Source organism: Chrysemys picta, chromosome 1, assembly GCF_011386835.1.
Source record: "Chrysemys picta bellii isolate R12L10 chromosome 1, ASM1138683v2, whole genome shotgun sequence".
NCBI lineage: Eukaryota > Metazoa > Chordata > Testudines > Emydidae > Chrysemys > Chrysemys picta.
Window position 1 is genome coordinate 302,125,886 of NC_088791.1, and position 14,061 is coordinate 302,139,946.

Genomic DNA, 14,061 nt, shown 5'->3' on the forward strand with positions numbered 1-14,061 from the left:
AGGATAGAAATAGTTTTAGGATGGAAACAGTTGTAAATAATTTGATTGTTCTTGGATAATGAGTGACAGCTCTGTTGAAGTGGATTTTTTAATGGCCCACAGTTGGGCAGGTGTTTGCCAATACCAGTGAGAATTCGGAAACCAATATGCTTAATGCGCAGTCATTTATTTGAGAGAGAATCACAGTTAAGGTTACTTAGTATACACTATTTGAGAGAGAATCACAGTTAAGGTTACTTAGTATACATTATTTTCCGTAAGCCTCAGCTCCCCAAGCATAAATCCTCAGTAACTATGTTGGCCTTACACGGTATCCTGATTGGCAAACAAAGCAGATATAGCTCTAGATGGAGACTACTTCTCTTTCTTCTTTCCCCTATCAGGCACTTGGTCCGTCCCCTTGAAGCAGGGATTTGGTTACCCTGACAACCTCTGGTTCTAAGGTCCCTTGAGGCAGGGCCTTGGTTACCCTGATGACTTCTGTCTCACAGTCTTGAACCTCTTCAGATGTTAATTGGGAAATTGATCTGATTTCATTCACTTTGCTTAGCATTTATATACCTTTTTGTTCTCAAAGGAGTTACATGGTCCAGAAATATGCCTCGTAGGCATTTATTACTGGTTTACTTCATAATTTTGGAAGGGACTGCAAAGTGGACACACAGACAGACCAAAACTCATCCATAGTTTACCCTTTCATAAATCATTCATTCAAGCTCTTAGCGTGAGGTTATCCAAAAAGGGTAATTCTGACCCATGTCAGCCATGTCACCAAGCTCGCTGATCACATGATCGTATGTGTTTTTTACTTTTTGAGCGGGTTCTCTGCTGATATATTCCAAAGTTCGGGGTTAAAACACACACGCCCATTGAGCCATTGTTAACCATTCCAGTACAGTTTCAGCACCTTCAGTAGTATTCCACTCCATTTGTCTAATGCTAAGAGGATCCTGCTCCCAGAATCCTCTAGTAGGTTCAGACATACCAATCCATACCAAACTCATGCTTGCCACATTTATCCATATCAATCACTACAATTCCTAATAATTTGGCACCGTCTCAACAAGCTCTACCTATAATTTGTTGGGCTGTTTTTGATTTATTTTGGTGTATGTTGATACATCTTAAACATTTTATCTCCTTCTTAATGCATCATTTTGCAAGCCAATCCAGCATGGAGGTACTACAACATCTGGGTCAGGTGAGAAGGCCTTATACAGCTGTGTCTCACCATGTATTGATGGCAATAGATTGCACATTCATGTCAAATGAGGAAAGCAGAACAGTATCCTGGGAAACCTGCAAGAAAAAAATGTTTGTGTTGGAAAATAAGGTATCTACAATTTGTCTCTTTCCCTGGGGGCTACACATTGACTCGATGAGCTAGTTTGTGAGTTCCAGTGACACTGATAGCTATCCCGGCAGGAGTTTAACCCCTGGTATGGCCACTCCAGCCAGACAGGTTAGAGGTTAGGGACCAGAAAAAAGGCAGTCCATTATTGTGGTTGACCGGACTCCTTAGCCCCGGTAGGGAGTTGGTCTCGGAGAAGATATACTCTGTATTCAAAATGGGGCAGTCCAGCCTGCTAGCCAGTCATGGGCAACGAACCTCAGTGGCACAACTGCTCTCTGCTTCAGTCTACCGTGGCAATAGCAAGCAAGCTTTGGCACAGCTGCACAGCCCAGGCAGTTGGCTGTGGTCACTTTGGCCTTTAAGAGTTCTGCATGAGACTGTCTCAACTACTTCACTTGCACCTCACAAACTGCTGCATCTTCGTTTGTCAGCTGACATGCCTACTGCAACCTTCTCCCCTAGTGGACAAAATGGACAACAAGGATGAGAGAGTGCAACTAGTCATGCACACCCTAGTACCAATTCAAACAACTCTTTGTGCTGGTCTATGGTCCTTATTCTTTGCTGAAATTATGTGGTCCATATACATGATAGTAGAATACTAAAGGCAGTCTTTTATGGAGAATTGCAGACTGGCACTCGTTTTAGGGGCAAACCAAGAAAACATTACAAAGACACTCTCAAGGCCAACCTTCAATCTGGCAATGTTGATCTCAACACCTGGGAGCTCTTAGACCATAACAAGAGCCAATGACAGCAGCTCTGCCACCTCAGACTGAGAGGAGATCATAATGCCAATGAAACTAATGAAGTCTTTAATACCATATTAAAGCTTTCAATTACATTGATGGATCTAAGGTAACAGAAGACTCCAAACATTGCAAGAGATGTTTCTCCACCATGGTGCCAATAGCCTTGCCCCCCAAAAAGGGTAGCATCATAAAATAAGGGGTAATTTTTAATGGTAAGGGTAATTAACCATTGGAAAAATTTGCCAAGGGTTGTAGTGAATTCTCCACTACTGATGAGACATTTTTCTAAAAGATATGCTCTAGGAATTATTTTGGGGAAGTTCTCTGACCTGTGTCATGCTTTCTTGTTACCATGCCTGAATTATGCTAAAATCCCTTATCTGAAAATAAGCACTGCAGTATGCTGCCCAGGACCACATTTCAATTTTATCAAACTCTTTCTATCCCCACCAACAACCTGTGCAGACATGAACACATTCTTTGCTATCCATGGCATATATGGTAGTGAATCTACAGTTTCAGAAATGCCCTTTTAAAACACCAGACTCTGAATTGAAATGTACCGAAGTCCTATATTAGAAGAAACATACAAATATTTTATAATGAAAGCAAAATATTTTGAAACTACCAATGATGTGCCAGTGACAGCATATTCTCTGCCTTTGACATGTGTATATTATTTGGACTCAAATATCTCTGGAAAGTGCATAATTTTATCCGCCAGTTCTTCACTGACACATGGTTTATTGATCTGACATGTGAAACCAATAGTGAAAATTCAATGATTTTGGAAATGAAAGAACACATTATTAATGTTGGTATTCCATTCCTGTTCTGTTTAGTTACTGGGGCTGGTGATGATAGTTTCATCTAAATTATATTATAAAGTATCTCACATGCAGCCCCATGTGAAACAGAGAAAGCTCTGGATAATTAGTTGAGTTACTTTATGAATTATAGATCTGTTTTGAATTAGGTAGCCATCATCTGGTTGAGAGTAGTAATGTATTTATGAACGCTGGGATTGTAACGTAATGTAGCTTCAGTCTAACGTACAGAGTCTAACATTATCACTGACATAATGCTTCCACTGAAGTCAAGGCAAAATTCCCCTTTACTTTAAATGAGATCAAATTCAGGTCTAATATGAAATTGAACTTATTTTCCAAGGTGTAGCTCTTATGTTTTGGTGTATGTCAATTGTGGACAAAAATACTCACCCGTCAAATGCAATTTGATGAATGAGTTATATTAATATCTAATTTTGAAAATAAACAAATTTGAATTTAAAAAAGAAGCCCATCCTTTCAGCAAAGCTTGAAGCATAAATACATACCCTGTTTCCCCGAAAATAAGACAGTGTCTTATATTAATTTTTGCTCCCAAAGATGCGCTAGGTCTTATTTTCAGGGGATGTCTTATTTTTCAGAAATGAAAAATGCCTTATTATCGGTGGATGCCTTATTATCGGGGAGGTCTTATTATCGGGGGGATGCCTTATATTACAACGAGAGGCAAAACTGTAAGTAGGCCTTATTTTCGGAGGATGTCTTATTTTCGGGGAAACAGGGTAGTAGAAGTGAAGGCAGCACCAAACTGAAGGCAGCAGCCATAGAGCTTCCTGCAGCTGTGGGAGGTATCCGGAAGTGGATCTGATCTCCTTCCTGAAAGCCACCATGGAAGGGAAGAGGAAGTCCTGTCCCTCCCCAACCCGACTGGGATTATCAGCTAGAAACCTCCAGCTGGGGCACTCCCAGCAGCACCGGGGAGATCAGACCCAGCTCCACCTCTGGGAACCGCCCCCCTCCCGGCTGCAGAAGCTCTGAAAGCAGCACAGAAGTGAGAGTGGCAATCCTATGACCGCCCCTACAACAAACTTGCAACCCCCCATGACCCTGTTTTGCGTCTGGACCCCCATGGTTACAACTCTATGAAATTTCAGATGTAAACATCCATGAGAGCACCTTCCCTCTTATCCCATGATTGCTTTGTTTAAGAGCCTTTGGTGAAGGACCTTGTCAAAGGCTTTCTGAAAGTCCAAGCGCACTATATCCATTGGATCACGCTTGTCCACATATTTGTTGAATAGATTGGGACTCTTGCTGAACAACTCATGTTCATCTATATGTCTGATAATTCTGTTCTTTACTATCATTTGTACTTAGCTCTAAGTTGTTACCAAAGATCACTACAGAGAAAAAACTAGCCATACTTGAGTGTTGACACTATAGCAATAATCATTCTATCTCCTGCAGTCTAGGCCTGCGGGAACTATGAATTCTTCAGGATTAGGGCACCACTGTCTTTTGCAAAAGAAAAGAAAAGAAAAGAAAAGAAAAGAAAAGAAAAGAAAAGAAAGCCTCTCCAAAAAATCATTGGAGTCATTTATTGCTGAAAGAAAGAAATCTATGAAAAGTGCTTCTCTAGTCCAGCCAGACTTACTGGGTAAGTCCAATCATAAATTACAAATATAGGGCTGGAAGGGACCTCAAGAGGTCATCCAGTCCATCCCGCTGTGCTGAGGCAGGACTAAGTATTCCTAGACAATCCTTGACAGGTTTTTTTCTAACTTGTTCTTAAAAACCTCCAATATCAGGAATTCTACAACCTCCCATGGAAGCCTATTCCAGTGCTCTTTTCTCAAGACTAAACATGCCCACGTTTTTTTAACCTTTCCTCCTTGGTCAGTTTTCTAAATCTTTTATCATTTTTGTTGCGCTTCGCCAGACTCTCCAATTTGTCCACATCTTTCTTAAGTGTGGCGCACATAATTAGATACAGTACTCCAGCTGAGGCCTCACCAGTGGTAAATACCTCCTGTGCCTTACATATGATAGTTCTGTTAATATAACCTAGAATGATAATAGCCTTTGTCGTGACTGCATTGTGTTGTGGACTGGACTCATATTCAATTTATGATCCACTTTAACCTCCACATCTTTTTCAGCAGTATTATCATCTAGCCAGTTATTCCCCATTTTGTATTTGTGAACTTCTTTTTTGTCTTTACTGAATTTAATTTGTTTGACTTCAGATCAACTGACTAATTTGTCAAGATAATTTTGAATTCAAATCTGGTCCTCCCAAAGTGCTTGCAACACCATCCATCTTAGTGTCATCTGCAAATTTTATGAGCATATTCTCCACTCCATTATCCAAGTTATTAATGAAAATACTGAGTAGTTCCAGACCCAGGACAGACCCCTGCAGAACTGCACTACATACTTTCTCCCAGTCTGAGGCCTGGTTTACACTGGGGGAGGGGGAGAGCTAACTCGGTCTAAGTTATGCAACTTCAGCTATGAAAATAGCGTAGCTGAAGTTGACATACTTAGAGCTACTTACCACGGAGCCTTCACTGCAGTAGGTCAACTGCTGATGCTCCCCCGTTGACTCCACCTACACTTCTTGCTCTGTCTTGTGCATTGCTTATGGAGGGCAAATCTGGAAAACAGTGTTTTCACCCAGCTTCCATCCAAACTGAAGTATCTCTGGCTGAGTTTTGCAGAAACTCAAAATACAATGCAAGAGACTGGGTCTTCAGCTTATGTAAACTACATTAGCTTAATTAAAGTCAATTTACAACAGCTGAGCATCTGGCCCCAGGGGTTTAAAACCACATACAGCAAAACGAAAGACAAGCTTGCACAAACCCCTGCAGACCATGTAAGAATTCTAGGGAGGACTAAATACTAAAAAAAAAAAAAAAGGAAAGAATGAATGAATAAATTATTAACTGGTGGGAAAAAATGAGATCAGTTTACTTGTCTCTCTCTAGACAAGCATCCCCATTTTGTCCAAAGTAAGCTTGCTCTTATGACCTTCAGGGTACCCTGGGAAGAACATTATTTTTGCTACCTGCCACAATGGGGGGATTATTTAGGAGAGATTGGGAGTTTTACAATCTGCTGACTGATCAATTTTATTTCTGTTTTTGTCATCATTTATGGCAAGGGCAGCTACGCTGTTGGATGAGTGCCCCTTTTTATTTTGGGGTACAAATCTAAAATTAATAAAAATATTAATTATCTGTAGAAGTGATCAGATAGTAGGAAAAGATAATCACTAAATGTGTATATGATGATCGATGGGAAAAAATTGCATAAACTATTTCCATATATATAATTCAACCAGTTTATTTATTTTTTTGAGCTTGCAGGCCTTTATTACGAACTAAATTGATTAAAGCTTTTCTATAATATATTATCTTGGCTTGCACAATGTGAACAAAACCATATAGATATTGGTATCCTGCAATATAGCTAGTGCAGTCCTATCTTAAGTGAGCTGTCCTTGGCCATGCATGATGCTTTACTAGCCATCTGGTAAACCTACATCTTTAAACTGGAAGGATTAACGAGAATGCTCTTAAGATCTAAAGTGTTTTATTTTTACTGATGGTGCTAAATTGGGACTCCATATTTCCATCTGTTTTCTTACTAACGGGTACTTGGAAGTACCTGTCATATACTTGTTAACATTTTAGTTCTTTTGCACTTTGTTAATCTGCCAGGATGATGATTCTTACACCTATCACAGCAGTCTCACCCCACTTCTCAGCACTGTGCTGAGGACTCGGGTTACTAAAACACTAAAACATCATGACTTTTACAAAATCATTCACTAGTGCAGTGCATGTCACCATGTAACTGTTTTGGTTTAGTTTTTTGTGTGCTGCCCCTTTAGAGTTTTAGAAGTGTTTTCTCTCCACACCAGAGAGCAAGGGGATGGCATTGGAGGCGGAGGGGTCAGAGAAGGGACATGGGTGTGACCAATGGCTCCACAGCCATTTGGATCCACTGGGTAAACCCGAGAGAGAGAGAGAGAGAGAGAGAGAGAGCAAGCAAAGCCCAAAGAAGATTTGTTGGGGCCTGTTCTAACTCCAGTGGAAAAAATCCTGTTGATTTAAAAGGGGATTCAATTAGATCCTTGTTGCTGTGTAACTTACAAGTAGAGCTGGACTGGCTGGGGCAAGGGACTTGGCTCCCTCAAATCATCTCTCATGGAAAATGTGTGATTTGGAGTGGAGTAAGAATACAGCCTTAACACAACTTCCCCTTGCCTCCCCCATCTTTAAATCTGATCAACAGATTGGTGGATCGTTTTTGAAAACAACAACATAGGCATATATAATCTGTAAATTAAGAAACAACAATAAAATCAATTTGTATAAACAGAAGCCCATCAAGTACTCTATAAACTTCACTGAATGGTTTTGCAACTGACTCTTGCTAAATTGCTTACATCTGGTTACTCCAGGCTATACATCTCCTCCATCTTTTATCTTGAAGGTACAGTACATTGTTTATTCAGAACCATTAGTAACAGCTAAAATATACACTATGATTAAAATATTGATGACATAATATCCAAACACCCCATGAAAGATAATCCTAGTAGATTGTGACTAGGCCACTTTGCTGCTATATGTGTGAGTTAGGACCATATATGAATAGTGTGAAATACTCTGATGGGATGTAATGTGAGTACAGGGAAGGAGTTATATTTGCAAATCACTCAGCGTGGGTCAACTTCATGAGGTTTGGGGATGAGGATGGCAGGAGGTAGAAGAAAAAGCCTTTTATAGATATTGAAATGTGGAGAAAACTATTGTTTCAAAATAAGGTCAAAATTTTTAAAAGTGCTCTTCATTGGCCTAACTCCGCTCCCATTGGATGTTGAAAGGAGAGTTTTACCACTTACTTCAATGACTGTTGAGTTAGGCCAACACTGATTGAGTTTGGAAATCCATCCTTAAGAGTTAAGAAAAAATGTATGTCTTAAGAAAAAAAAAATGTAGTCACCTTTTTACTAACTATTGCAGATTACTTAGATCTAGATTCAAAAAGAGATTTCTGTGCTTAACTGCCACTTTAGACACCTAAATCCAAAAGTTAAAACCTCAAAACTTCTGCTCAGTTGCTGCCTACCCCTGAAAGGTGCCTAAAATTCTGCTGCTGGAGGCCACATCTCAGGTGAGTGGGGGAGACCCAGATTTAAATCCCCACTCTGCTCTATTCAGAGCAGTGTCTTGAACTCACATCTCTCACAGGAATGCCTAACCACTGGGCTACGGAATAGGTTTCTAGCTCCACTGTTGAAGCCATTCTACTTTGTATAAAATATTTAAATATTCACTAGGCCAGAAAGATTCTATAACCTAATGGTGAGGGGACTCACTTGAGACACCCAGGTTCCAGTCCCTTTTAAGTGATTTTTAAGTATTTTTAACAAAGTGGAACAGCTTCAACAGGAGAGATTGACAGGGACTCACCTCAAAATACCCTATTGCTACATGTGTGTGTGTGTGTGTGGGGGGGGGGGGGGGGCAGCGCATCACCTTGAAGGTGGGGAAATCTGGGCTCAGGTCCCTGCTCTGAATCAGGCCAAGTAGGGATTTGAACCTGGGTTCCCTATATCCAGAAAGATGAGTGCTTTAACTACTGGTCTATTGGGCATAAGGAGTGTGTGATACCACCACTTTGTCCTCTGCTTTTTGTAATAAAGACTGACCTGCTTAGGCAGCAAACACCAAGAGACGGTTCATGGCTTTGAATTCAGAGTCAGGAAAGATGTCTGGTTTCAGCACAAGAATTGCCACAAGTGTACATTTCAATATCCCTGGGGCAACAATGCAACCTTGCATTGCATTTTAGTTTGGAAACTTTAGTTTTGATCTTGCTCTATAATCTGAACATCGACTCCTAATAGCAACAACGATGTTCCACTTAATAACGTTTCAGAGACTAGTACTGGGGTTCTCACATCACAATTTTTTGGTGGCCTCAGAGTGCGGGTACCACCTCTTGCTGGTGGCCGTGCTGACAATTTTTCCTAAAATACTTAATTAACTTTAGGAAAAACAAATAAATATGCACATATACATGTCCAAATCATTATAATTGATTTATGTAGGGGTTTTTCAGACTCAGTAATAAAAATAATGTACAGTGGTCTTTATTCTTTACTGGACCTAAACAGAATAGAAACACAAATAGGGTGCTTTGCATGTTCTTGTCTTTTTGTTGTTGTTTCTTTTGCTTTTCTGGTTGCTTTTTTTTTAAAAAAAACTTTCTAGATAATAAGTCTGCTGCTGTGAAAGAGATATTTGTATGTTTGTTAATATCACTTTTCACAGCAGACTTACTCAGCCCCAACAAGCTCTGGGACAAATTAAGCCCTGGATGGGGAGGTAGGCAGGGAGGCCACGGGGCCCAGGGATGATGGCATGAGTGGTGAGCCTGGGACCAGAGCCTGGAAGAAGAGCCTGCTATTGTGTGAATGGAGCTCGAAGTCCCGTGGCCGAAGCCTGCTCCCCCACCCCAGGGAAGTGGGGAATTCACCAGCTGCCTGCACCTCCAGCATTTGTGTCTCCAGAGGGGGGCAGGGCCCAACCCCATTTGTGGCCCTGGAAGAGGGGCCACTGCTTCCCTCCCCCCATCACAGCCCAGGAGGCTGTGGCCACAAGAAAAGCCCCCGGTGGCCACATTTGAGAAATGCTAGACTAGTATCTACTGCATCAAAACACTTCATGATGAAGCAATTGCTAAAACAGTTATGAGGTGGGGATTACCAATAAATATTCTATATTGGATGACTAGCTGTCTACTGCATAGGAAGAGTGGACTTTATTTCAGGATTCTGTTACAGAGATTGTTAGGGAACAAGGAAGATTAAGAAGCATGAAAAAGCAAATCTGGATTACAGATGATATAATCGAAACTAGGGTGAGGGGAGAGAAAGAGACAGTGTTGAATGGATGTCCTTGGAAGGTCAGAGGTGAGTTAGTGAAGAGAGGAGTAAATGGGCAATCGAGGAAATGGGCAATAAAAGTCTTGAATGAGCAGTTAAGAGGGCCTGTTGGAATAACCCTAATCAGTGGCGGATTAGTATGGCACAGCACATTGAGGAAGTCTCTGAAAGACATGACCAGAAATACATCTGAGACTTTGAATGTCCTAATTGGACGTCCATTCTCACAGATTCCACCAATGAAGGACAAAAATGGAAAATACTACCAGGATATTGATACTCAACTTAAGCATTGGTGTGAACATTTTTGTGAATTAATTAACAGATCCCCATCTAGATGTAAACCACAAGTTAATCCAAAAATGAACCCAGCAGAAAATAGGCCAGTGACATTAGAGGTAATGATACTTATGGTCAATAATTATGAAATGGCAAATCACCTGTCCTTGAGAGCAGCTCTGCTGAAATGTTAAAGAATGGATGTCCAGATTTAGTTCACTGGCTTCATAAAATCATCTTAAAAGTTCGCGAAACTGGTCACATTTCATAAGTCTGGAAAAGGGACATACATTATTATTTTTTTAAAAGAGGGAGAACATTTCTACATGTATGGTAAACTTCAATTTAAACCAGCTAAATCAAGGCTGAGAGATATGTAACATATGCATATCAAGTATGCTCTCAGTCCTAATAGACTGCTATAAATAATAGGTAGCTTTTAAAGTTTGCAATAAGATAAGAATTTATGTGAATATTTCTGTACTGGTAAATTTAATACTGTTCCTTGGTATGTTTTGAATCTTGCAGAAGTAGAGGGCTCTTTCATCCAAAATTCTTCACTATAGCAATTTTACTTCATTGTATTCTTGTCCTATTGACATTCAGAAAAAGCAATTTCTCTATACTGTATTGGTTTTTACTTATAATGTAAAGACAAGGAATTGGTAGACAGTCATGTTTTTTCTTGAGGGAAGCAGCTTCCCATTTGCCCCGACGCCTAGCAGATCTGCAAGAATGGTCTTAAAATTAATGCTCACCGTTCTATATTAATATGAAATTAAATGCTGATATATCAAAACTGTTTAAAACATGTACACATGTATGCAGAGACCTGTAAAGATGTCCCTCTTCTACACTAGCCTTTTTATTATCTTTCTGTTTCAATTTTACCATTTTCAATTTTACCGTTTACAATTCAGCATTCTGAAATACATACAAGTTGATCTCGAGACCACATCTTGTATAGTCATAAATAATAATCAGGCACTTATCAATTTGATTTAAAAGTACAAATCTACACTCCACTCATGTATATCCTTCTGTTAATGCAGTTCTCACCAGCCCCAGCTTTAGAACATGATCTCTTACCCATGTGTAACCCCCACACGTCTTGGGTAGTGCTCTGTCCCATCTAGTTGCATTGAGACCACTCAAAGAAAGATTAATAAGTCTGTCCCAGCCTTAGCTAAAGACCATGTGGTTTTTAGCTCATGCAGTAAAAGCTCATGCATTTAGCAGAGGTCCCAGGTTCAATCCTGCCCACTGACGACTGGGGTCTGTCGGTGTTACACATGAGTACAAAAATATTCAACTAAGATGAACACCACAGTGACCCTGCCAGCAGGTAGGGGATCTTGGGGGACAACTACTGCACTGGTGGGGTGCAAAATAAACTTTATTAAGAAAATGCAAAAACAGGGAAAATTCAATAGTGAGGGGTACGGGGTTTGTTAAGGTAGACAATTGGGAAGGGGTTTCTTTTAGTAAATAGGATAGGGGGTTTCAATAGTGGGGTACAATACAGTGGGGTCCAATACAGTTGGTAACCAATTAACACTGAAGTATAAATGTAACAGGTATCTAACAGTTTCTATGTAAAGGGTGTGTCACAGCAGCATATAACCAACTAACAGTTATGGGTAAAATGTGTTAAATAACCAACAACTCTAGGTAAAAATATGTCACAGTGGTGTAAATGTAAAATGTGAGGTGTGTTAGAGAGAAAAAGGGTAACCAGTGGGGTTTTATGCTAGACTTCAGTAATACAATTGAGGTTTGGCAGCAGCAGGAGCGGGGTGAGCACATGGGGGAAGGGATTAAAAGAGAGAGAGAGAGAGAGAGAGAGAGAGAAAGGCAGTGGTAGAGGAGTGAGGTTGGGGGATGGGGGAAGAGGAGCACGTGGTGGAGCAGAGACCAAAGGCAGAGGCGCTGCCGAGGGAGATTTAAACTCAGGGAGACACAGAGAGCAGACAGGCTGCAAGTTTAAACAGCAGAGAGACTGCAATGAGTGACTGGGGAGCTCGGGGGGAGACACGGGCAAGCTCGGGGGATTAGGGCAGCGGGAAGACAGACTTAACCACAATTATACAGAACACAGTAAAATCTTATCTATGATCTAACTTAACGAAGACTAAAAAAATTAGCAAGTAACAGAACACAATGCAACAATTTTTTTAAACCTAACTTACAGAGCACAATACAAACAATTCTTTAAACCTAACTTAACCACAGCTATCCAAAATGAAATTACAACTTATCTAGACTAAGAAACTGATTCTAATAGGTGCACCTTACACTATGCCGCTTCTTTGATCGGGAGGGGGAGCAGTTCCGGAGGGCAGAGTGGTGTGTGCCCAGGGTACAGCCCCGGGGGGGGGGGGGGAGGGGTTAACTAGTGGTGGCTGCAGCAATGGGGTGGCTGCAAGCCAGCAGCCCAGGATACAGTCCAGGAAGGCACAGCCTAGCAGCGGCACAGGCTTATTTCTAGCAGCAAAGGTGCTGCGGAGCAAGAAACAGATTACAGATACAGACCAAGGAGTTAGCTTGGGTTTGTCTGCTGGGGAAACAAGGCCAGCAGCTAGGACAGGGGGAGGTTGCAAGAGGGAGTTCTTACCAATCCCCAGGACAGCAGCAAGCACAGAGACAGGAAAGGCAGTAGCATCGGAGGATGGAGAGAGGACTCGATTCGCTTACAATAATCAGGAGATCTCCAGGCACAAATTCGTTGTTCGTGGGAGGGGAATTTAAAAACGGGGGTACGCTCAAAAACAAATGAGAGTGGGGAGAGGGCCCCCCAAAGACCCCTAGCTGATCAGACCAGGTGGCAAAGCAAGGACCTTCTCTGAGGTCTGATCAGAAAATGTCCGGCTTTAAAGGCAAACTCAGGCAGCTTCCCACCAGTACTTTTGATTGGTTCCTCTTGATACAGGGGAGGAGAGGAGGCAGGGAAAGGCTGCAGGTAAGCATAGGCATGCCTGGGCATGTTCTGAGCCACAGGTATGACTCATATGCTTAATTAGTTGGCCACTTCAGGTCTTGCATTTCTGGGCAGCGCCCCCCACACCGAGCCTGGGTCTGAACAAAGGAACCAAACAAAGAAACAAGAAGCCCCCTCCCTAGGCAGAGCAATGGCTCCAGTTAGTCTGTACAAGCCATTCCTATGAATAGGGCTGTGACTTCAGTTAGCACAATGGCCGGGAGGGGCGGCCACACAGGACAAACAGAAAGGAGAGGGGAAAAAGGAATGCAGCAGGGGGACAGCTGTAACAGACACACAGAAGTAATTTGATTTCCAAGTCAGCTTCATTTCTGTCACAGCAGATTATTTTATGCTGCATCATCTCATGCAAGACAATAAGCTAGGGCTGTATACTTCCCTCCACTCAGATAGACCAGAGTGGAGAAAAAACAATCAGAAAATCTGCAGTGAATGCAGAAACGGGAAGCAGCTGCTTCGTGACATGCTTCCACGTCTCCACCGCCTGCAAGAGCCTCTTCTGAGGCATATATTGTGGCTGGGCTATCTGTGGTTTAGAAGTGGAAAGGGCACAAACAACCACTCTGACTACAGCAGATTTCCAAGAGAAAACACGTGGAATTTAATGTAGCATAACTTTCACTTTGTAGTTCACCCCCAGAGCAGTGTGCAAGCATGTTCTGTCTTGGAAAGCCAATGGCAGCATGATTTCTAAGCGAGCTATATTTCGCTGGCTAGACCGGAGAGCGAAGGAAGAGGACAATGTTGGTTCAGTAAAATATAAGCCAACTTCTTGTATGGCTTAGGAGAGAGAAGAATCCATACAGAACATTTGTTTATTTAGAGAAAACTGACAAAAGCCATTTTCTGTGTGAAATGGAATATGCAATATACAGTGGATGTGTATATAATATATTTAATGTATCTATGCATAGAAATATATAATT

The 14,061-nt window shown here is 41.4% G+C and overlaps 1 long non-coding RNA gene across 2 annotated transcripts; it reads right to left on the reverse strand.

Annotated features, from left to right (window-relative positions):
- Positions 1-163: 163 nt before the first annotated feature.
- LOC135984013 (uncharacterized) lies at positions 164-13,199 on the reverse strand. Of its 2 annotated transcripts, none has more exons than XR_010601944.1 (3): positions 12,832-13,199; positions 10,299-10,410; positions 164-1,299 (listed from the first exon to the last, which is right to left on the reverse strand). It is a non-coding gene; the product is annotated as an uncharacterized LOC135984013 (long non-coding RNA). The 2 variants fall into 2 exon arrangements; XR_010601943.1 differs by having other exon boundaries at positions 12,752-13,199.
- Positions 13,200-14,061: the final 862 nt, after the last annotated feature.